Here is a 23620-nt window from a genome sequence, read left to right as displayed (position 1 = left end):
GCCTACGGGCACTGAAATCCGCTCTTGACACACTAGCAACATTATCACCTCCAACCTCTTTCCTGGTAGACCTGGCTGAATTGGTCCTCACTTGCAATCATTTCCTGTACCATAACACGTATTATGTTCAAATCGCGGGAACGGCTATGGGATCTAACCTGGCACCCTCCTACGCCGGGATCTACATGACTGACTACGAACAAAGCCACATCTATCCCAGGTACCAGCAACATGTCACAATGTACAAAAGATACATTGATGACATCTTCCTACTCTGGAAAGGACACAAATCGGAGTTTGAAGCAATGGTGGAGCACTTAAATCGAATGGGGCACCCCATAAAATTTACATACCAGGTCGATGCGACATCCATCAATTTCCTGGATATAAACATCAGCATTGCCGCGGGAAGAATCCAAACAAGTCTTTTCCACAAAGAGACTGACCGCAACACCCTTTTGCTAAACTCCAGCCAACACCCACCGACCCTCAAAGAAAACCTACCGGTATCGCAGTTCATGCGGGTCATACGGAACAATACCGACCAGACCCAGATGGAAAACCAGCTAGCGGAGATGGCCCAGAAGTTCCACGAGAGGGGTTACTCCCGGAGTGTCACCAGACGATGTCTAAAGAAGGCTCGTGTCAATATGTCGAAAGCAACCATCGGAGATCAACAACAAGTTACGCAGACGCAGATGAAACAGAAGCGGATGATATTCGTCAATACCTTCGATCACACGTCACATGCTGTACAGAAAAGTCTAAAGCAACATTGGCCCATCGTTGCATCTGACACCTCATTAAAGCTCCAACACTTTGGCCCTCCGATGATGGCCTATAAGAGAGGTCCAAATTTGAAGCAAATACTGATGCGCCCACTTGCTAACCCCACTGACACAGCTGGCACTACATGGTTACATAGCAGAAAACCAGGCTGTTATCGTTGTACGGGATGCACGACCTGCAACAGCATGCAGACGGGGCCCACTTTCCCACATCCACATACGGGGAAACCTATCAGGATCAAATACAGACTCCACTGTCAGCTCGACCACGTCATCTATGTCCTACAGTGCCCCTGTGGATTGGCATATGTCGGGATGACAGCACGCAAATTTCGAGAAAGAATGGCCAACCATCGCTATTCGGTAAGGTTGGCCATCGAAAGCAAAAAAGCAGACCAGCCGGTCCCCCGACATTTCCTGCAGGCGGGTCACCAAACCTCCACACTAAGACGTCGCCTGATTGACTGGGTCCCACCAACCATAAGAGGAGGTGACCGGGTACTGCAATTGCGCAAATGTGAAAGCAGGTGGATTTGCGATTTTTCCATTTTTTTCAACTTTTCTAGCCCCCCAATTTACTGTCTACTACCACTTGTATGGACTTTGGATCTATGGACTATGTGTGAACTTATGGACAAGCATTTTTTGATTCTGGACATATGACAAGATTCTTTATGAATTGTTTCACATCTATTTATTTTTGATTTTGATTTTTATGTTTATTTTCATATTTATTTTCATTATGTATATATAACTGTACCCTACTTTTTGGCCTTTTACTAAGCCACTGGACAGATGAACTTTTGGTATCTTGATACCTACAACAATTTATCATGTATTCATGTACATACATTCATATAAATTTTTCTAATAACTGTTTCAGATTTTCTCTATATATATTTTTTTCTGCTGATTGTACAGAACAACTCGTTGCCCCCCTCATTCCCCCCTTTTTTTCCTGTTTTTCTTCACCTGTTCCGGCTAGACTGTTGATTTTTATGACTGTCAATATATGTCAATATATGTGATTATTGACCATTTGACTCAACTAATGAGCATCCACTAGAATAGTGGATACACCCCTATAGACAATTTACTCTGACTCATTTTGGTCAGTTTTTGTAACATTTTTTTGCTTTTTCAGACTATGCCACTCGAGCCTCCCGGTATTACCCACGCATTCAAAATACACTGATGTATAAGATAGATAGCCTCTTCCACATTGTTTGCAAACATCACCCACAGTGTACGCTTTTCACATAATACACGCCAAAGGACAGCACATCGCAATCCTGGCATAAATTGTAACACAAAGCAGCCACGCTATCTGGCGCATATTATTAGATGGTGAATGTTGCGGCTGGACAGAGGCATCTCCGCTCCAAGCTGACACGGCGCCGTACGCACTATCAGCTGGATGACTGGTTACTGTGGGGACCGCTTGCGTGTCACCCGGCGGAAGCCGGGTTGCCGCTTGCGTTCCACAGACCGGAAATCACAGACTGACTGTGACGCCGGCTGTGCCGTACAGCCTGACGCTGCGGGGGAGTTCCCATTAGTACAGACTTGATTTGGCGCGCATTTTGGGTATATAAATCCGGGACGGGGAGGCGGACCAGTAGGTCTCTGGCTGCTGACGCGGATAGACCTCTTGAACTGGTGACTATATTGCTAATTGATCGTTTTTTCCTTACTTCTATGGTGACAATCTCCTTGATAAAGATCCACGGTGGTGGATGGAAACGTCGGAGGAGTTATAGGATTGTTTTGTCCTGATAAACATCGCTTGGTATGTAATTTTTTCACAAATAAAATACAAAAGTTTTTTTGAAGAACCGGAGAGTGCTCCATTTTTCCCTACTTAGGGAAACGGTACAAGGCGGTATATTGTTAACTTGGGACAGTACAGTGTTACATAAAATCAATAAGTAGCACTGTGTGGTGTAATTTTTGTATGGGCACTGCTATCGAGTATATAGCTAGCTAGGGCACTACTAATAAAATGAATAGCTACCACGGGGACAGGTGTCTCTGTAAAAGAGGAAAGGGGCCCCTTTCAAATGTTATATAGTATCTTGCCTACAAAGTTCTGGCTTTGCCCAAGATGTATAGATTTCCACCAATTTCAAGGTGCTGTCATTTTTTGGTCACTTCCTGTGACTTAAAATCACTTTGGCACAAGATTCAATAATGTACCTCTATCAGACGGTAGATAATTGTTAGAAATTTTATATTTGTTTAACAAAATGTGAAGAAGTTCAGTATTACATTGTGAAATGTGGATGTTACTACCAATGGCAGCGCCTACCTGACGGTAGAAGGGAGGCTGCCACTGGCTGTGCTGCCAGGTCTCCACCATGGCGTTCCTGCCACCTTCCAGGGTCACCGGTGCTTGTACAATGCAGTTGACAGGCTCTGGGCCCAGCACAGTACGGACAGTGTAATGGTTAGCATTACTGCCTCACAGCACTGAGGTCATGGGTTCTATTCCCACCATGGCCCTAACTGTGCAGAGTTTGTATATTCTCCCCGTACTTGCGTGGGTTACCTCCGGGAACTCCGGTTTCCTCCCACATTCCAAAAATATACTGGTAGGCTATTTGGCTCCCAACAAAATTAACCCTAGAATGTCTGTTTGTGCATGTACATGTGGTAGGGAATATAGATTGTAAGCTCCACTGGAGCAGGGACTGATGTGAATGTTCAACTATACCCTGTAAAGCGCTGCGGACTATGTGTGCGCTATATAAGAAACTGTTAATAAATAAATAAATAATGTGCAGTATCTGTGACAGTGCTGCGCATGTGCAAAAGCCTGGCTTCTATGGGCTGCATCCTCTGCAGCCCACAGAAGCTGGATAAGGGTGCAATGTAAGGCAGGGAGCATCTTCCTACACAAATCCAGCTCTCATGTTATCGCAGCCTGGACTGGCAGTCCTCTAATAAGCACCTCCCAATGGGACTGCCTGTCATGCGGATGATTGACAGGTAGTACTTCCAATAGGAAGTGACAGTGTAGCCAGTGCAGGACTGCATCTGGCTTCATTTATGCTGGCCATACACTAGATCAACTTTCATTGACTAATTGCTGGATGGACTGGAAATCTGGTACTGTATGGGAGCAAATGACAATCAGAAACTCATAAACCCAGGAAAATGGGCAAAAACATTCAGTCAAATTGTTTAAATCAAACAGATTTAACTACATGACTTTGACTGGCTGACAGTTTTTATCCATTTCCAGATTTTGGGTGCAAATTACTGTATTACAAATTACAATTACTCCCATACATTAAAAGTTTTTGATTCCATCCAACCAACTAGTTGGATGAAAGATGATATAGTGCATGGCCAGCTTAAGGTGATCAATGTGGTGGATTTTACTAGGAGAAAGGGGGTGGGCTGCAGTCAAAGCCGAATAAAAGGGGGGAAGACCCAGGGGGTAGTTACTCTGATACCCCGTCTCTTTAAGTGCATCGCTTGATAGTAGAGTGACCAACCGTCCCGGTTTGCCCGGGACAGTCCTGATTTTAACCTCATAAATCCCGCGTCCCGGGCACACCCATCCCGGGACGCGGAAAGTCCTGTTTTAACAAAATAAAATTGTTGGTGTTGTTACTTAGTGACGTGCAGGGCAGCTCACTGCTCTATCCGGCCGCACAGCATTAGACTGGAGTGTGGGAGGGGAAGCTGTTACGCGGTGTGCGCCGCTGCCTCCCCATTATTGGTTAGTTCGGCCGCCGCGTGACCGCGTCCCCTCCCACTCTCCCAGTAATGCTGTGCAGCCACTGACTGCGGGTGCGGCCAGTCACCGTCAGGCAGCATTACTGGGAGCACGGCGCCGCGTTACTGACCTGCTGCTGCCTTTGCTGGTGAGCCCCTGGCCTGGCGTGACTGAAGGCGGTGACCCGACGGCTGCTGGAGGCTGGAGCCTGCGAGGCTCTGCTGAGACTGTCAGTCAGTCTCTGCTCTGCGACGGACGGTGTGCGAGCTGCTGAGTGTGCCTCCCTGCCCCTGCCTGTGAGCGGCCGGGTGAGCCACTCTGACTCTGTGAGAGTCGAGATAAATCATTAAAAGTTCTGTTCTATATTCTTTGTCATCTATCCCTCCCATTCCCAGCCGGGCCTACCCCCTATTATACTGACTAAGGGCTAATAGGCTATGCTGAAAGTTTTTGCACTGGTCGGGAGTCTGACCATTAGTATAGGGCAAGGCCTGGGATTGGGAATGGAAATCCCATTATATACTATACAATTAGTCACTAAGGCCCTTAGTATAGGGCTACTGGCTAGGCCTGGCTGGGATTGGGAATAGAGATCGCATTATACAGTATGGGGGGGGGGGGGTTGTCGAGCCCGCGACCCCCTGTCCCGGGTTGACCCTTTGGAAAGTTGGTCACCCTACTTGATAGGGGATCAAGCAATGCACTTAAAGAGGGATACAGGCTTGTCTTCTTCTCTGCATTCCTCGGGCCACACAACATGTATTTCCACTTATATATAGTCATGTGCCATGGGAAGTATATTGTGTCTTATGAAGTTAGATTAGAGACCAGCTGCATCATGCTTGCTTCCTGCTGACCACATGAATCACTATAATGTTGCTGTACAGTAAATAACAGGAAAATGACACATTTTCATATGGTAATGCAAACCTTGTGCACCAGTCACAGAGCCAAAGGGGATATGGGCCTGATTCCATTTATTGCTGTCTCTCCCCCCAATTGCCAGGAAGCAAGATGGTTATTAATACCCCCACACACATAACCTCATATAAAATTATTATATATAAAAAGGTCTGGGCATTGAAGGCATACAGTATATGCTCCCACCCATAGTTGCCCCACCATCAGTAAGAAGGTACCACCTTATGCCCGCGCCTACAAGTGCCGGCATGCCTAGATTTTCTTCATAGGCGTGCGCACTGCACAGCAATGCCAGGTAGCTACCCCGCTGCCATGGTAACCTACGGCCGTAGTATAGGAATTATTATAGTAATGCAGAGTTTACATGTAGCACAGTCTTCACAGACACAGATTGTTCATATGTCATCTACATGCTTAATTTTTGTATTTATTTGTTTAGATCTGGCTGCCGCAGAACCTGCATGGGTCATTGTTTCCATGGTGATGGTTGTACACACTCTGCTAGACACCACACATAGCATGGTGATGTCACATTACAGCGACACAACCGGACGGGTGAGTGGTCCCGGCCAGCCGCGCTCACACTGGGTGATTCTTCTATAAAGGTATGCTTTATTGTCACGGTATTTTTACACTTGAAAAATTTCATAAAAGAACTGAAACATTGTTTAAGCTACAAGGTCTTATCGTCGTTACTAGAAGAACCAGGAGTGCCGCACCATCGCAACTATATATATATATATATATATATATATATATAGAGAGAGACATATATTTCAGAACTCCGCCCACCCTGTGCAAGGCTGCAAATTGCTCACCACTGAATGATTTTATTCCACTGTGTGCAGTCTGTGGGTAGCCAAGAACTTAAGGTGCCCACACACGCACCGATCCCGGCGGTGCGATGCTATGCGATGGGGTGCGCGCTCCCGCGGCACCTCATCGCACAGTACAAAAAGTATGTGCTGCACATACTTTTTGTACTAGCTTTCTATCGCATCACATCGCATGCACATCGCATGCACAAGGCATACGATGCGATGCGTGCTAGTTAAGCACAGAATGCACGCCGGGATCGATGCGTCTGTGGGCACCTTTACTCTGTGGCTGTGATGGGAACATGCTGATCGGGAGCCTGAGCTGACTCACAACTTCCCTTTCAATGCCTAGGCACACCTGTGTTTCCCAGGCACACCCAGAAAACGGGTGGTTACCACCCCAAACACCGGCTTCTGTCAATCAACTTACGTACGGCCAGCGATAAAAGAAATTAGCAGGATTTTATTGCAAGATGGCCTCGCACATGCATACTACGAGCCGCATGCATACGCAGTTAATGGATTACCACCTGGGCCTGCGAATTAGCAGCCGTTCGATCAGATCTGAATAACAAAAGCCTTTTTAATATAATTTTTAACCTGAAGTTAACATTGAGATATACTAAAAATATACTTAATCACTGTGGATTAGTATCTGCTGTTTGGTTAATATCTGCTGTGAAGATCACATCGGAACAATACTTTATGAAAAACATCTCTGATGATTTATCGGACCCTGTTCAATGGCTGTACACTAAGCTGCTGTATGAGTAGGGAAGAGCTTATTCATATAGGAACCCACAAAAGGAAGGAAGAACAACAATTTAGCTTTACTGCCTGCTTTTGGAACAACTTCACAAACGGACTTTCTGTGAACACATATAAATTTACTGTCATTTCAGAAGGCAGAAAAGGCAATTAGATGACTAATCAATATTGCACAATCTTTTCCGACAAACTTAATGCAATATTGTTGTCAGGGTTCCAACAAATTATGCAGTTAGAATAAGCACCAGGACACATATAGCTGATCTACCAGATATTCTTATGGGCCCTACACACATAGCGATGTGTGCAGGGCTACCTAGCTATGCTAGGTCGGGCTGTGCTGCGCCGCTATCGCATAGCACACAGAGCTGACAGCCCACACACAGAGCGAGCCGTCAGCTCTGTGTGCTAAGCGAGCAGACAGCGCCAGTGTTCTCCGGTGGGAGAACCCTGCCGATGCCGAGATTGATGGACACTGTCCATCAATCTCGGCCAGCGATAAAGACGCGTGGGGACGCGCACTGCTGCCGATATAGCCCCCACACATACACCGATGTGAGGGCATTTGCTAAGCGACTTTGCCAAACTAAGCTAAGCAAAAATACCCTGTATTTATTTATTTTTTAACAGTTTCATATATAGCGCAGCATATTCCATTGCACTTTACAATAGAATATTGTATATGTAATTGACCTTTTTAATGACATCCTTTGTAGACATACTCTTCCTCATATCTTACTGTATGCATGCTTCTGTCACTGTGCGCGAGATGCAGCAAGCATCGCACTTTACTTGTGATACGTTCTGCCAATATCCATATCAGCATTTACTAACACCGTATGAATGAAGAATATGGCAAAGGATGACTCTTCCAGTAAAAGCTGTCCTTTGCCATGACAGAACTTCAAGATCTAGATATGTAGAGTGATAAGTGCGCTGCAGGGGGTGCTGGGAAGAATTCAGATGGATCCCCCACAGCAGGGGCATTGCAAAAGAAGCCCATAGGCTGCTATTGGGCAATGCTGATGTAAAGATGGCATTGCCCCAGGGCCGGATTAACAATGGGCCTGATGGAGCTACAGCTCCAGGCCCATTCTCCAAATAGGCCCATTTTGTAACTGAGGGCCAGGGCTTTCCAACGAGCCCAGCCCCAAGTCGGTAGCCACCCGGGAACCGGAGAAACCGCCAGGCAAACCTGGAACGTTTCCCCCATAGGATAACATGGGACCCGCTAATTCCGACTTCCACCCGGTTCCAACGGCTGCCAGTTCCCCCTCCGGCATCACAGAAGCTTGAGGTTGATCTCAGTCAAAACCAAATCACTGGGCCTTCAATCTGATACCTGGTCCATATGGGTTCATTGGTTCTAGAGATATTGCGGGTAAACCAATTTTTTTTTCATTTCTGAAATGTAATTTCATGGCTGTTCATGTTGTTTGACAGATTTCTCTGGAGCCAAACGGCCCAGTTTCACGGGACCAAAATCATTCGAAGCCTACATGTAAATGGGTCAGTTGGTTCCGAAGATATAGCTGGTTGTTTAAAGGGGGGCGGGGTTGGTTTTCTCTCCCCCTCACACCAGAAAATGCAGGGACTAGGCTGGTGTAAAATGGGCCAGTCCGGGAATGTCCCTGCATGATCCTTGGACTATATTCCCGGGTAAATTTTCTGGTGTGAAAGGGGTATTATTTCAAATAGCCGGGACATGCAGTGCTCTGAATACAGCCAGGCAGCCCCTTGCTCTCTGCCCGGCTGTCAATGGCTGTAATTTCTGCCCGGCGGTGGCTGTCCCCCAGTTACAGCAAGCATGTATTCCCCCTTGGCAATGAGCATGTAATCCCACATGGCAATGAGCATGGAACTCCTGGCAATGAACATGTTGGTAAGCAACACTTATGTAGCATAAAGAAAAGGATAATACTTAAATAAGTATAATCAGGCGCACCTATTAATTTAAAAAAAAATGGAATAAAAATAATAATTTGTTAAACACAGCTGTGATGCTGCTCCCAGAACAGAAACAATCTGGACCAAAGAATAAAAAATGTATATAGAGAGTGCACTGTATTGATCTATTATATTTTATTTATTCAAAGTGAACAAAAACCATATATATATAAAACAAGTAAATAAAAAAATCTTATATTAGGCAGTTAAAAAATTGCAATTAATTAATATAGGTCAATAATATCCACCGGTGCCGGCTCCAATCTAATGGAGTAACGCCGGGAGAAGCGGACCCTCATACAGCGGGACTATTATATCTACAAAGCCGGTAATATCATCTACTGTATTTACAGTTTTGATTTTAATGCTAGCCATTCAGGCAATTTTCATTAAGGAACATTGACTGTCTGCATATTACCTATTCCGTTAAAGAATACAGATTGTTTGCTTACAAATTAATTCCAAAAGGAACCTTATCAGCCAATATCATCTGGAACTTTTCCAATAAATGACCCCAATAAAAGGGTTTTGAGGCACCCAAAGTTTAATATATAGAGTGGATATTATTGACCTATATTAATTAATTGCAATTTTTTAACTGCCTAATATAATATTTTTTTTATGTGTATGTACTTGTTTTATATATATATATATATATATATATATATATATATATATATATATATATATATATATATATATATATATATATATATATATATATATATGGTTTTTGTTCACTTATGTAGCATCATTTTTAATAGGCATTATAGTGTTTGGCATAATACGTAACGGAGATTATGGTGCGTGGCTTAACATGTAATGGGCATTATGGTGTCAATTTTTAACGTGAATTTTGACTCAATCTGTGTGCCATAGTGTAAATTTTGAATCATTCCATGTGGCACAATGTGTAAGAGGCAAGTACAGTATAAGGGGGTTACTATTGTGTTGCATGATATGTATAAGGGGTATATGGTGTGATAAATTTAGGTGACCACATAAAAGGTGCTGAAATGTTGTCTACCAAGTATTGGCTTCCAGTATTTTTTTTTATGACTGGAGTGCCGCCTCACCCCGCAAGTATCTTAGGACATTGGCATCCTGCATGTGCACCTTTGGAGGGCACCCGCCAATATATCTCTCTGCATTTTTCTTATGCCAGCCCCCTGCCTTTTCCAGGTACTGTATATATAATTAGCTGAAAGTATTTACACAAATACAGACGCACCCATGAGCAGACCACCCTACCAGAACATTTGTCACGCCCCCCACATTATTAGGTGCTGGCCACAACCCCTATTATTGTGCATAATAGGCCCTTGATCATTTTCAGCTCCAGGCTCATTTAGACCTTAATCTGGCTCTGCATTGCCCATGCCATCCAAACCCTGGAATATAATATATTCTGGGCTTGGTGCATATGGGGAACATGCCCAAACCTCTGAGAACAGCATTTTTGGAGGTTTGACCACTTTAATGCTGCATATTGTCCCCTGAGTCATAAGTTTAATAGCCTAATTAGGGATGCCAATCCCGGGGCATTTTTTCAATCTCGGGAATCAGGATTGAAAAATACGCGAGTGAGGTCAGGCGCCGCAAACGGGTTCCGGTGCTGGAACCCACTCACCGCCCGACCTCTCCAGTGTCAGAAGTCAGAGGCCGGAATCACTGCCATGGCGCCCAGTGAGGCCGGAGCCCGCCCGACAGTGAGTGACAGCACACAGCCCACTCACCGCCTGACCTCTCCCAGCCACACGCCAGGTCAGGAACAGCCGGGCAGCATCTGAGTGGGTACTCAGACGCTGTCCGGCAATATATTGCGCAATCCCAAAATCCCGGGATTGGATAGTCCAATCCCGGGACTGAAATCCCGGACATTTTGGGGTCAAATCCCGGGATTGGCCACCCTAATCATAATGGTTTAAGTTTCCATCCAGATTTTTGGATAAAATAGGCAGCAAAGGCATAACATGGTTCAAAGAACTGGAGGAATCATATACTACACTCTTCTGGCAATTAGCATTCCCATTTAAGAAATTCGTATGGCCCCTTAATATAATGCAATACCAATATTTGTTGCTTAAATATGGTGGAAAATACTGGGATAAATCCCATAACCTAACAGTCAACAGAGAACCCTATTAGGGCTGCATCTTCTGTCAGAAATGGAGGGACCAAAGCAAATATCAGAGTTATTTAGCTTCCCTCCTTTTTTAATCCTGAGGATCGTTAAAATACTGTATGAGGTGATGAGTTCAGCATCTGGTAGATTTGGATGCCGGCATTCACAATACTGAAGCCGGCATCCCGACTACCACCAGGAGACCGGCCCCAGAATCCCAACTGCTGTGATGCCAAAAATAAATATCCCATGATGGCGTAGGGTTAGGTCAGGGAGTGGTGATGGTTAGGGTTTAGGCATTAGGGGGGTACTTAGAGTTAGACTGTGGGGGAGGATATGATTAGGTGGCAGGGGTTATCCACAAGTGGGCAGGGTTAGGGCTAGGTTGTGGGTGCTGTGTGTGTTTATGTGTGTGGGGGGGGGGGGGTGTTAGGGTTAGGATGCGGGGACAGAGGATTAGGGTGCACAGGGTTAAGTAGTTTGGCGTCGGTATTCTGAGTGCCAGCATCCCTACCGCCAGTCATCTGTATGTATCCCTGCAAATATTATATGATAAATAGGCCTCATAATGTTGTACAATTGTGAGAGTCTTGTAGAACATGTTACAGTACATCTTCCGCCTGCGGCTTTCTCTGTTAATCTCTTCATGCATCTGTGCCTTTGGGCCTAAGTGGGGTTATTTGAGGTTAGCTAATGTTAACTAGATCCTGGGCTTTAGACCAGCTTTCAGCATAGGAGTTTCTCAGAATAGAACAATGGTGACACACCTGCTTTTTTGTTTTGATAGAATAAATTGTCTCTATTGCAACATATAGTAAGTCATTTATCCAAGGTTCCATTTACTTGAGATGTAGCAAACCTAAAGAGAACACGTAGTAAAGTCCTCCATCACAACCACCCAGCTTCTAGTTATCATTTTAACAAAATGCACTTTTTAAATGATAGCTACTGTAGCAGCTAATTGATTGCTATGGGCATCTTCTCCACTTGTTTAATCTTGCTATCTCATCACCAAATGAAGTTCACAATGTACAGTACACTGTATTTTGTACACTTCCGGCTTCATTCATTCCGCCCACCACATGCTTCGGTTTCTATGACACCCACTCAAGCTTCTACAGATATGTCAATTGTACAGTGTTACATTCATTGTGGGTCAGATGCACTAAGCATCAAAAGTGATAAAATGGAGAGTGATAAACAACCAACCAATCAGCTCCTGCCATGTCACAGACTGTGTTTGAAAAATGTCAGGCAGCTGATTGATTGATTGGTTGGTTGTTTATCACTCTCCATTTGATCACTTTTGAAGCTTAGTACATCTGGCCCTCCAGGGGCGTAACTAGTAGTTTGTGGCCCCATAGCAAAAATTTTGGAAGGGCCCCTCGGTACAGGGGAGAGACAGGGAGTGGGTATCAAAGAAAGAATGGGGAAGAGCCGGGAGTGAGAGGGGGTGTCAGTTAGAGAAAGGGAGTGAGAGAGGGTGTCAGGGAGAGAAAGGGGGAGATATAGGGAGTGAGAGAGAAGTAAGGGGCAGAAAGAATTAGAGATAATAAGGGAGGTGGGAGAGAGGGTTGAGAGAAAGAAAGGCCAGGGGGAAGAAAGTGCAGAGAGAGAGAGAGAGAGTGGGTGGAGAGTATTAGGGCAGTTGTGGATGGGAGACTATTAGATACAAGGATGAGGATAGGGTGGGGGTGGTGAGGAGGGGTAGGACAAGGAGGGGAGAGGATGAGGATAGGGTGGGGGGGATGAGGAGGAGGTGATGATGGCAGAGGAGGAGGACAAAGAGGGGGGTGAAGAGGAAGGGACAGGGGGTCAATGAGGGGGGGAGGACAATGGGGGGAGGTTTATGAGGTGGACAAGCAGGCAGAGGAAGAAGAGGAGAACAAGTAGGGAGGAGGGCAAAGATGAGAAAGACAGGGGGAGCGACAAGGGGGGGGGGGGAATAGGAGGGAAAACAGGGTTGGGACAGCCATCACTTTGCTCCTCCTAACTACAGCCCCTCTCCCTGCACAACAGATGGGTCTGTGTACCACTAAAAGTGGTGCTTGTACCTCTGACAGTGGGATTGCTCCCCAGTGGCTGATGCCAGATCTCCTGCTCCTCTGTGGATGGAGACGGGCCTCCAGCTCCTCTCTGGTGGCGCTGGGTCTTTGCTCCCCAGTGGCGGCATAGTTTCTTGCTCCCCGGAGGACAGCGTTGGGTCTCCTGCTCCCCGGAGGCTACACCGGGTCTCCTGCTTCCTGGTGGACAGCGGCAGGTCTCCTGTTCCCTGGTGGACAGCGCCAGGTCTCCTGCTCCCCGGTGGACAGTGCTGGATCTCCTGCTCCCCGGTGGAAAGCGCCGGGTCTCCTGCTCCCCAGTGGCCACGCCTGGTCTCTGGTCCTCATCGGCCAGTGCTATCTTCTGCTCCATAGTGGCTTTGCGGGGTCTCTGTTCCCCATTGTCCGGCAGGTACTTGTGTAGTTTCACAGCGCTACCGCGCGCGCAGTCTGTGTTTATTCTTTCTTTGAAACTTGGCAGCTTGCCAGACTGCACAGGCTCAGTCTGTGTTTACTTTTAGTTTGAAACATGGCAACTTTCGAGACTCCATTACTGTAATATGCTAGCGCGCGCTCACTCCATGCTTACTCTGTGTTACTGTAGTAAGCTACCTTATCTGTGAAATAGCATCTATTTTTTTGTGCTGGACTAGTGTCCCAGTCACAAACAGCGTCTGTAGTCACAAACAGGGTCTAGTTGGCCGCAGTCAGAAGTTGCGTCGCAGTCACAGTTGCGTCCCAGTCAAAAACAGCATCTGTAGTCAGAAATAGCATCTAGTTGACCTCAGTCAGAAACAGAGTTGTGTAGTGTAACTGCTGACAGGTTGCTGTTACTTGTGTAGTTTCATAGCTCCACCATGAACTGCACTCACAGTTCATTGTGGTACCATTAACAAAGGGGATGTCAACCTGTTAATAATGACACCTGTTGACGTAACAGCTGTTGACCTTATTTATTCCACTATCCACGCCACCCCGAAGCGTGGCGAGCGCAGCGAGCCCCGCAAGGGGACGCGGTAGGCATCCGATCGACCTTTTCATACCCCAACTATCCACGTCGGTGTGCAGTTGATTTTATATAGTATGGCAAGAGCAGCGAGCCACCGTGCCCAAAGCGTGGGGAGGGCATGCGGAATACATTTGAAGTAATCCACGTCCCCTCGCTGAGCTCACTGCACTCGCCACGCTTTGGGCTCGGTGGCTCGCTACACTATATAAAATCAACTCCACGCCGACATGGATAGTGTCGAAGCGCTCGCCACGCCAGGGTGGCGTGGATAGTGGAGTTGTTTCAGGAACTCATTCAAACCTGCAAAATCATATACCTGAGACAGTAGTGACGACTTTTTTAACTATTAACTGGTTTTTAGTAAAATATAACGAAGAATAAGGAAGAAAAAATGATTCAAGAACAATATATAATTAATTTAAAGAACAATAAAATCTAGAAAGAGGTAATTCTTAAGAACAAGAATCATCACCACCACTTGAACAGGAAGCAGCTGCTGACGTGGATGCTGTCGGCTCTGCGTCGTCATCTTTCTCAAGTTGGGGGAGCAGGGTCAGCGCGTACAGGGTACGATTAAAGGGGTCCTGTGCACCAACACTCTTCCTCCAGATAAACTCCTGGAGATACGAGTCCAGGAGATGGCGCGCGGTCCCCCTTTGGCGCTTATTGTGCCACTTGCAAGCACCCCACAACCGTTCGGAGTGTGGACCCCAGTGTCAGGATCCACAAAGTGGTACTTATGATTCACCTTTGCATGGTGGTACCTGGCCTGCTCCAACTGCTGCATGTTATATGCCCTCCAGCAGTCACTAAAGATGGTGGTACCTGGTTCCACATGGGCCTCAATGGCAGCCATTAGAGTGCTCGCATTCCGCCGCTCCACTGCAGTGATGAAGCACTGGCCTGTCTCCCTCGAGATGCCCCCAAACACACACTGCTGGGGCAACATGCTTATTCTCTGTACGTATAGGCTCTCATCCACCTCCACGATTGTACCTGGCCCTCCAATGCTCTGCTGAGGCTGCAATAGCAAATCCACTGTGCAGGCCTCCCTCATCAAGTTGGTATACATCACAGTTGTCTTCTGTGATATATTCAGGTGACGGTCACAGAACTTGATGCTGGTCAGCTCTTCAGCCCAGCAGTAGACAGAGCGGATCAGGGTGACAAAGCTGAGATGACACCCACTAAACCACTTTGCGGACCTGACGCTGATTTTATTTGCGGCAGCTGCGGATATCACAGCGCCACATCTGCTCCCTCACACTCAGCCTCATGGGGTGCCCATTGGGGCAGGTTTGGGTGTGTGGCAGGAATTGGTGGGCCTGCAGGAATGCCACCGCATCCTCCTCCATCTGGGGCAGAGAGAAAATTGTCAGGTTCGCCATCATACACATCCGTCTCTCACACATCCTACTACTGACTGACTACGCTAACTGCGTACCACTCTGACTGACTATGTTACATCTGACTGACTACGTTACAATCCTACAGCTGACTACCGATCTGTACGCTTAATCCTTCACCTGACTGAGTACGCTAACAGCTTACCGCTCAGTACGCTAACAGCGTACCGCTCATTCTGACTAATTTAGACGCTGTTTCTGACTGGGACGCAACTTCAGACTATGGTCAACTAGACGCTGTTTGTCACTACGCTAAAACTAGATGCTGAAAGTAGACAGTATTTTGCAGATTTACACAGGGGCGCTTACGCTAACTACTGTACGTACTGCCTGCGCGGTACTTGGGTACTTGTTTACAGTACACTTATTACATAGAAACACAGGGCCTTATTCTGATCGGTGCGGCCGGATCCGATTATACGGCCAGGACCGTGCGTGCGAAACCCCGCCTTCCATACGGATCGCAAACTCCGTCCGTACGCGGTAAGAAGCTGGCCGAACGGACCGCACGTGTATTTTTCACGGAATATGTCTCCTCCATCTAAGGGAACCTCCCCCATCATTCGATGGTCGCAGACCATCAAATGCAGGACCGAGTGCTCCACCAGCTCCCGCAACCTCAGACCACACTGACATTTTTCCGTGCAAAAGCAGGGATCTGGGCGGGCAGCTGACATCCGGCGATGTCATATGTCCGCCCCCTACACGTGCGTCACGGCCGCATTACCATACGTACGCCCAGCGTTTGCATGGGAACGCCCATGAAACGCGGGGCGTATGCATATGATAATGAGCCCAAATAGCCCTTCACGCCCCTCTCCACCCCCTGTTCGGAGTGTTCACATATCATGCGGGATTTGGCCGTACGCCCCGCTCGCACATGCGCAGAGAAGCCTCTGCACATGCGCAGACACAAAACATCGGCGGGCCGAACGCACGCAGATATATCCACACCGACCAGAATAAGGGCCACAGTCTGGCAAGCTGCCAAGTTTGTCAGTCTGGCAAGCTTCCAGGATTTACATAGTAAACACAGAGTCTGGCAAGCTGCCAAGTTTCAAAGAACGAGTAAACACAGACTGTGCGCGCGGGGGCGCTGTGAAACTACACAAGTACCGTCCGGCATTGTCTCCTGCTCCCCAGCCCAGTGGCTGCACCAGGTCTCTGTTCCCCAGTGTCAGCAGGTCTCAGTTTCACCAGTGTTGGCAGCTATGCTCACTCTCAGGGGCGCCACTCACCAGTGCTGCAAGCCCTATAATTACCCGGGACAGCAGTGCATCCACTACCAGCGTGGTAGTATTTTTAAAAAAAGGGCGCAGTTACTAGATGGCCTCGGGCCCCTCAATCCACCGGGCCCCAAAGCAGCTGCATCATCTGCACCTTCTATAGTTACGCCACTGTGACCCTTTAACTGTTAAGCACCTTGAGTCCAATATGAGAACGAGCGCTACATAAATAAAATTATTATTATTATTTAAACTGTCACTTCTGTGAATACAATTTCCCAATATGCATACACTGCTATAGGGCCAACAGTGTATTCATATTTCCCCATCATGGTCCAGCTATTGGATAGTGCTATATGCATACCTCCCAACTTTCTCGAATACCGCGGGAATGTCCCGGTTTTCCGGGACGTTGCCGTGTCCCTCCCGTGGCCGGCAGTGTCCTGCAGTTGGGAGTCCCCCCTGTCAGATGCTGCTCAACGCTATGTAGACACCCCACAGCGTCAAAAGGGGGCGTGGCCTCGCAGGGAGATGCAACTATAGGCCATGCCATGGGAGCGTGCCTTTGTCCCTCCCTGACAGACCTAAAAGTTTGGAGGTATGCTATATGTGGCAACGCTGTAACGGGACACAACTGTATTCATCAGTCCCTTTACAGTTTTTAAAAAACATTACTGGGGAGATCATGGCATGTGACCAGGCCAAAAACTTTGTTTCCCATGTAACTACCTAACATTTTGGCTACATAACTCCATTCTGTACACCCAGTGGCGTAGCTACGTTTTGGGCGCCCCCCCTCCGTTAGGGGGGGGGGGCGCCCATACCCACCCCCCGCCGCCGCCCCGTCGAGCACCCCCCCCGGCCGCCCCGTCGCCTATGCTAACCCCCTCCCCTGCAGTCTTACCTATCGCGCTGGTCCCGGCGGCTCCGTCCGTTCATCTGCTGAGGACCACCACAAAATGGCCGCCCCCGTACAGCAGACAGTTTCAGAGAACTGTTTGCTATATGGGGGCGGCCATTTTGTTGTGGTCCTCATCAGAAGAACGGAGCCGCCGGGACCAGCAAGATACGTAAGTCTGCGGCGGATTGGGGGGTAGGTAACTATAGCACCGCAGCCCCCGGCGCCCCCACATGCAAAGCGCCCCCCCGCGGTGGCGGGGGCTGCAGTGCTATAGTTACGCCCCTGTGTACACCCTTACGTATATCTCAAGAATGGCTTACTCAAAGCCCTACATAAACAGGGTCCAAAGTACTTCTGATTTCATACTGCCCCACTCGTTTACTGTGATCTGTAGATTAAAGACTTTTGGCAATACCTAGTCTCCAGGAATTCATCTGGGGGGGTGATCTTTAGCCATGCAACTCCAACTCTATGGAAATCACTTCTCTGGACAGTTCAAGAGGCTCCCCTCTAGAAACCTTCAAAAACAGACTAATTCCTTTCCTGTTTACACAAGATATTCCTAAAGGTGCCCATACACGGTGCAATTATCGCACCCGTTATGAGCTGGATCGCATCGCATAAGTTTTGCGTGCGATACGATCAGAAGGCAGTACAAAAAGTATAAGTATGTGCAGCACATTTTGTACTGTGCAATGTGATGCCTGCGGGAACGCGCATCGCATCACATCGCACAGTGCCATCGCACCATGTATGGGCAGCTTTAATGCCCCTCTAGGATCTATCTCCATGCTCTCTGTATTTTATGAAAGGCTTTTTTGTATTTAATTGTTTCTGTACTGGATTATGGTATTTCTATTTGTAAAGCACATTTTGTCCTACTGCAGAAAGCACGATACATAAATAAAATGATTATTATGAATTATTTTTAATTATGATGATGATTATAATAATTATTATTATTTTCTTTAGGATCACTGAAGGGCGAGTTAAAGGTTTGAATGCTAAAATATACTGCATGTCTACTGCTAACATCCCTATGTTCAGTATGAGATTTTTGTAATACAGGTTTGACTAGTTTTAAGATTTGGTTGCATCTAATAAAATGTTTATCAACACCTATTACACAACTTTATTAGTATGGTGCAAAATTCCTGACAGAGTTTCTAAATATGTAGAAAGTGTGGTGAAGCTTAGGAAGCAATGGGGCTAATTCTATTGCCATGGAAGCAGCAGTGATAGCATTAATATGGTAATGCAACAGGAGTCATCATGCCTCCTGCTGCATTACCGTTCCAAGCTGCGGCCAAGGACACAGTAATAAATCTTCCCTGGCACCATCGGACAGCTTTCGGAACCAATGCAGCTTGCGAAAATCACAGAGACTTCCTGATTTCTTCCTTCTCCCTTAATGATGGTGACACGCCTCCCTTCCCTGCCCCCAAATGGGAACTCTTAGTCACTGACAGTCGCAGCACCCATTTACACATGTGCAACATAGAGATACAACTGGACTCAATAAGATCCAATGTTTTTAATTTAGTATCTACAAACTAACCCTTGCTTAGATTTGCAATGCATCACACCGAGAGTTGTAGGGCTGTAGTGTGGCGAATCACAATTTTCAGAATTGTGATACAGAGACAGGACTTAATAAAGTAATTTACATCGAAACCATCAAACCCCCTGATTATCCACTAACCTCTGGAAAATGGGCATGGAGGCTTGTCTGCTCTCCCAGGAGTCCAGGAGAGCATCTCCAAATTCAGCAGCTTCCCAGCCAGCTGGCAAGTATGTCTTCTATGATAGACATACTGTAAAACATTAAAACAATATACATGGACTGAAAAAAGTCTTGTCTATATGTGTCTAAATGTTTAAAAAATGAAGGTGTAATATTTTAAGCCATTACCAAAATAAACTTTTAACTGTTAAGAATACATGAATAATGATCAAGGTAGACATGTCACAAAACAACAAAATCAGTGAAAAATCTCTTAACCTTTTGCTTGTGATGCGACCACACCAAACTGTGTGTTATCTTACCTGGTCGCAAACAATGTGACCAGATACAGAGCATGGGCAGCTGCAGGAAGTTAATATTCCAGCAGCAGCAGCCACTCCATTAGACCTCCTGGCCCCTCTGCGTTCCTGCACCTACCCCCAGGGCATACCTCCCAACTGTCACGATTCCGTCGGGACAGTCCCGATTTTCGGGTCCTGTCCCGACGTCCCACCCGCGGCAGGCATTGTCCCGCTGCGGGGGGTGGCAGTTGGGAGACCCCCCAATCTAGTAGAATAGACGCTGTGCGCATGCGCACAGCGTCTATTCTCGTATGAAAATGAGGTCGCGGCTAATTAGCATAAGCCGCGCCCTCATTTGCATACGCCCCGCCCCCTTTTCGGACGGTCGCGCGGCTTCGCCGCGCGAGTGTCCCTATTTCATGGGGACAGAAGTTGGGAGGTATGCCCAGGGTCTTCCATGCTGCTGATCACTGCTGATAGGTCAGCACAGCAGGACCCCCGATCCAGTGGCTGCAGAAATTAGAAGCCACTGGGGAAGTGTAAATGAACCTTCCCCAGCCCTCTAGTGTGTACCTGATGGCTACTTAGATGTGCACTTGCTGGGAAAATCAAACACTATGTTACACCCATACACAGGTCCAATTTGACCTGCTTTCATCGGATCGGGATGATATATCAAATAAAAATAGGTCAAATTGGGTTTGTTTGACATCTGATCTGACGTGCAACGGATCAGACCCTACAGATCATATGTGCATTAGTGACACATGGTGGGTGCTTTTTAGCATATATTATGCATCTGATCCGTTGTTGCCGCCCCTGCACTGCGCCTCCGAGACCCCCCTTTTCCCGATTTGTGGTAGTGTGTGGAAGCACTGTGGCAGGCAGGAAGAAGATTTGAAGCCAATCAGAAGCCCCCATGCTTTTGCATGACAATTGACAAATCTCCTTCTCATCTGCTGCTCCCCGGGAGTCCCTTATCACATGTAAATATGGCACATCAAGTGCCAAATTGCATGCATCCCTCCAGGGGAGCTGCCAGGAGAGTTGAAGAGAAAATCAGGTCCAACTTGTCCACAAAGTCAGACCTCTGTTTGGGGACTTTAACTGATGTTCTGATGTTGGGGTTTCAATGTTTGAAAAAAAAAAAAAAAAAACAGATGACAATTATTTTTATTTAATGTATCAAGTTTTAAATACATGTTCTTGATTTAATTCTATCAGAGAAAATCCACCAATTTCTGGCCAAGTAAAATGCAAATACTTCTTTCACATTCTAAACAAATACATTTAAATTGTCGTCACTGTATCTGGTCAGCTGGGCTCTGTACTGCGCCAGGTGTTGCTCGAAGATGACTGCCGAGCGGAGGTGATAGCTCGATGGCCACACAGCTGGGCTTCTATCACTGTAAGTTGACTGAGCTCTGTAGTCCGCCAGGTGCCGCTTGAGAGTAGTAAGCGGACGTACCTTTGCTGTGAAAGCACTGGGACACCGTAGATAGTAGCAGGGGCTGCGGCCAAATGGCAGTAGCTGTAGGCTGTTTGTTTGGTCCAATAGTCCCCTAATAGCTTCTTTGGGCAAGTTCTTTGACGGACTTAAGAGCAAGTGCGGTGGGGTGCAGGAAGGCAGGAGAGCGTCAACGCATTTCGTCCCTATTAACGGGGACTTTTTCAAGACATTTGCATGTCGACCTAGTGGTGTCGACCTAGTGGTGTCGACCTAGTGGTGTCGACCTAATGCTTGTCGACCTACTTGGTGGTGACCCAATGACCGTGTCCCTCTCCATTACATATGCCTCATAGACTTCCTGTGCAAATACGTTTTCATTTAACTTGGTTGAACTTCTTTACCAGTTACATTTATAATTTTTGAAGTGGTTTCCTTTAATTCAAGGATGGGGAACCTCCGTCCCTCCAACTGTTGTTGAACTACATATCCCAGCATGCCCTGCAACAGATTTAGCATGGCCAAATAGCAAAACTGTAGCAGGGCATGCTGGGATGTGTAGTTCATCAACAGCTGGAGGGTCGAAGGTTCCCCATTCCTTCTTTAAAGTATATCTGCACTGGGATTTGTCTTTAATTATTATTATTAAATAAATCCATTAGTAGTCACAATGACAAGTATAGGTTTGCATAAATGAGTGTAGTAGTATTATAAGTTTTTGTATTTTGCTGCCTAGTTTTCAGCTCCTATTTGGTTGTGGGCTCAGTTTATAGCTGCATTCCTCCACAAGTTGCTCATTTTTCGAGTGAATCAGTGGGTATAAGGGGGATGGATCTTAGACATACTGTATACTGGAATTTGATATTGTTCTCAGCTGAAATAGCCTTGGGGCTTGTGGGTTCAAATCAGGACATCTTGACTGCAATTGGAAACACAGTCTTTGTAGTTACACTGCATATATATATATACTATATACTACACGTTTGGTCGTGTTTGCTTCTACACTATGAATAGATTCTCAAATTCAGCTTACTTATAATCTTTACTGTTTACATTTTTGATTGAGCAAAGATATATTGATACCCCTTTTACACCGCACTTGCTAAACGGTATATTGTCATTTTTTCCCCATTTTAAAACGTTTAAGGCTGCAGTGCGAAAGCGCCAGAGTTGAGTCCTACACGTTTCAGAGCTGTTTTATATGCAGTGAGAATGGCTCTGAAACGGTATTTAGTAAAAACAACAGATTACAGACCTGTGATAGGCTGTCCCCTGCATTCTGCCTTGAAACGTGTTCAGGGGATTAAAAGGGTTGACGGTATTTAAAACGGTAATCTACTGCAATTTGAAGGCTCAGACCCGTTTTAAATACTGTTTAAAAATACGGGTTTTTGAAACGTTTTGGCAGTGTGAAAGCGGTATAATTGGATTCATAGTTATATTTTATTTAGACCTTTGGTTTGCACAGGAAATATTCAATTCAGGGTGCTCATCTTTACACTGTCCAGATGTTTTATACTCCTACGGTCAAATTTACTATGTGGTGCTTATGTAATACCCTGGTACTGCAAGAGTTAATAATATTTAGTTTTATCATGCATAGCTACAGTAGGTCTATTTCCTGTGCACTGATTGGGAGAAGATTGGGAATCAGGCAGTGATCACATGCAAGCCTCCTGCAGAGGGGGAAGACAGGAAGTGTAGTTAGAAAGTAGCAGATTCAGCACAAGTTTGGAGTGAAGGAGAAGGTGCATGGATGGTTTCTGGGGCCATGGAATGGCTAACTGTCATTTCCATGGTCCCCAGCTTTGGAAACAGCAGTCATGAGTTGCACCCCTTCTATGGAGAGAGCAGCAGCACCTCTGGGTGCTTTTCTGCAGAGTAACATGAGGAGAATGCAGCCCCTCAAAGCACATGTGGGGAGTGCTGCCAGTCCCAGCAAGGCACCTGACACAGAGAGAGAGATCGCAGTGTGAGAGCAGCATAAATTCACCATCGGTACTCTCATGCTTAAAACCCCTAACACTTAAACCTCTAAAACTTATCTACAAATAACGACACAACACAAGTGCTGGCATTTCAAAATAATGAATGTCAAATTTATTTTGACAACAGATTATGACTATAATATTATTGGTGGCGGCACTAAAGAACGGTCAGAGTAAGAAAAGGGGTGGGGTAGTATCACCATATCATTCACACACCGCTGGTGATCAACTCTCCCAGCCAACCACCCGGGTCGGTGGTGGCAGCCATCTTCCGTGCACAGAAGTATGGCACGTGACACTCGATGCCTGGAGAGCACACCCACTAATCTACACACATTCCATCTACACAATTGACCGTTCTTTACCGCCGCCTAAAAGAAAGGGATAGAGACAGAAAATAGGGATGGGAGGGTGGGGAAAATTCCCAGAGAGGCTGAACTTCCTGTTAAGCAGACCCTTCTACCCTTCTCTCCTCCCAACTCCTC

The sequence above is a fragment of the Crinia signifera genome, chromosome 8, assembly GCF_055691185.1.
Source record: "Crinia signifera chromosome 8, ASM5569118v1, whole genome shotgun sequence".
In the NCBI taxonomy this organism is placed as follows: Eukaryota; Metazoa; Chordata; class Amphibia; order Anura; family Myobatrachidae; genus Crinia; species Crinia signifera.
This window is presented reverse-complemented; position numbering follows the sequence as displayed.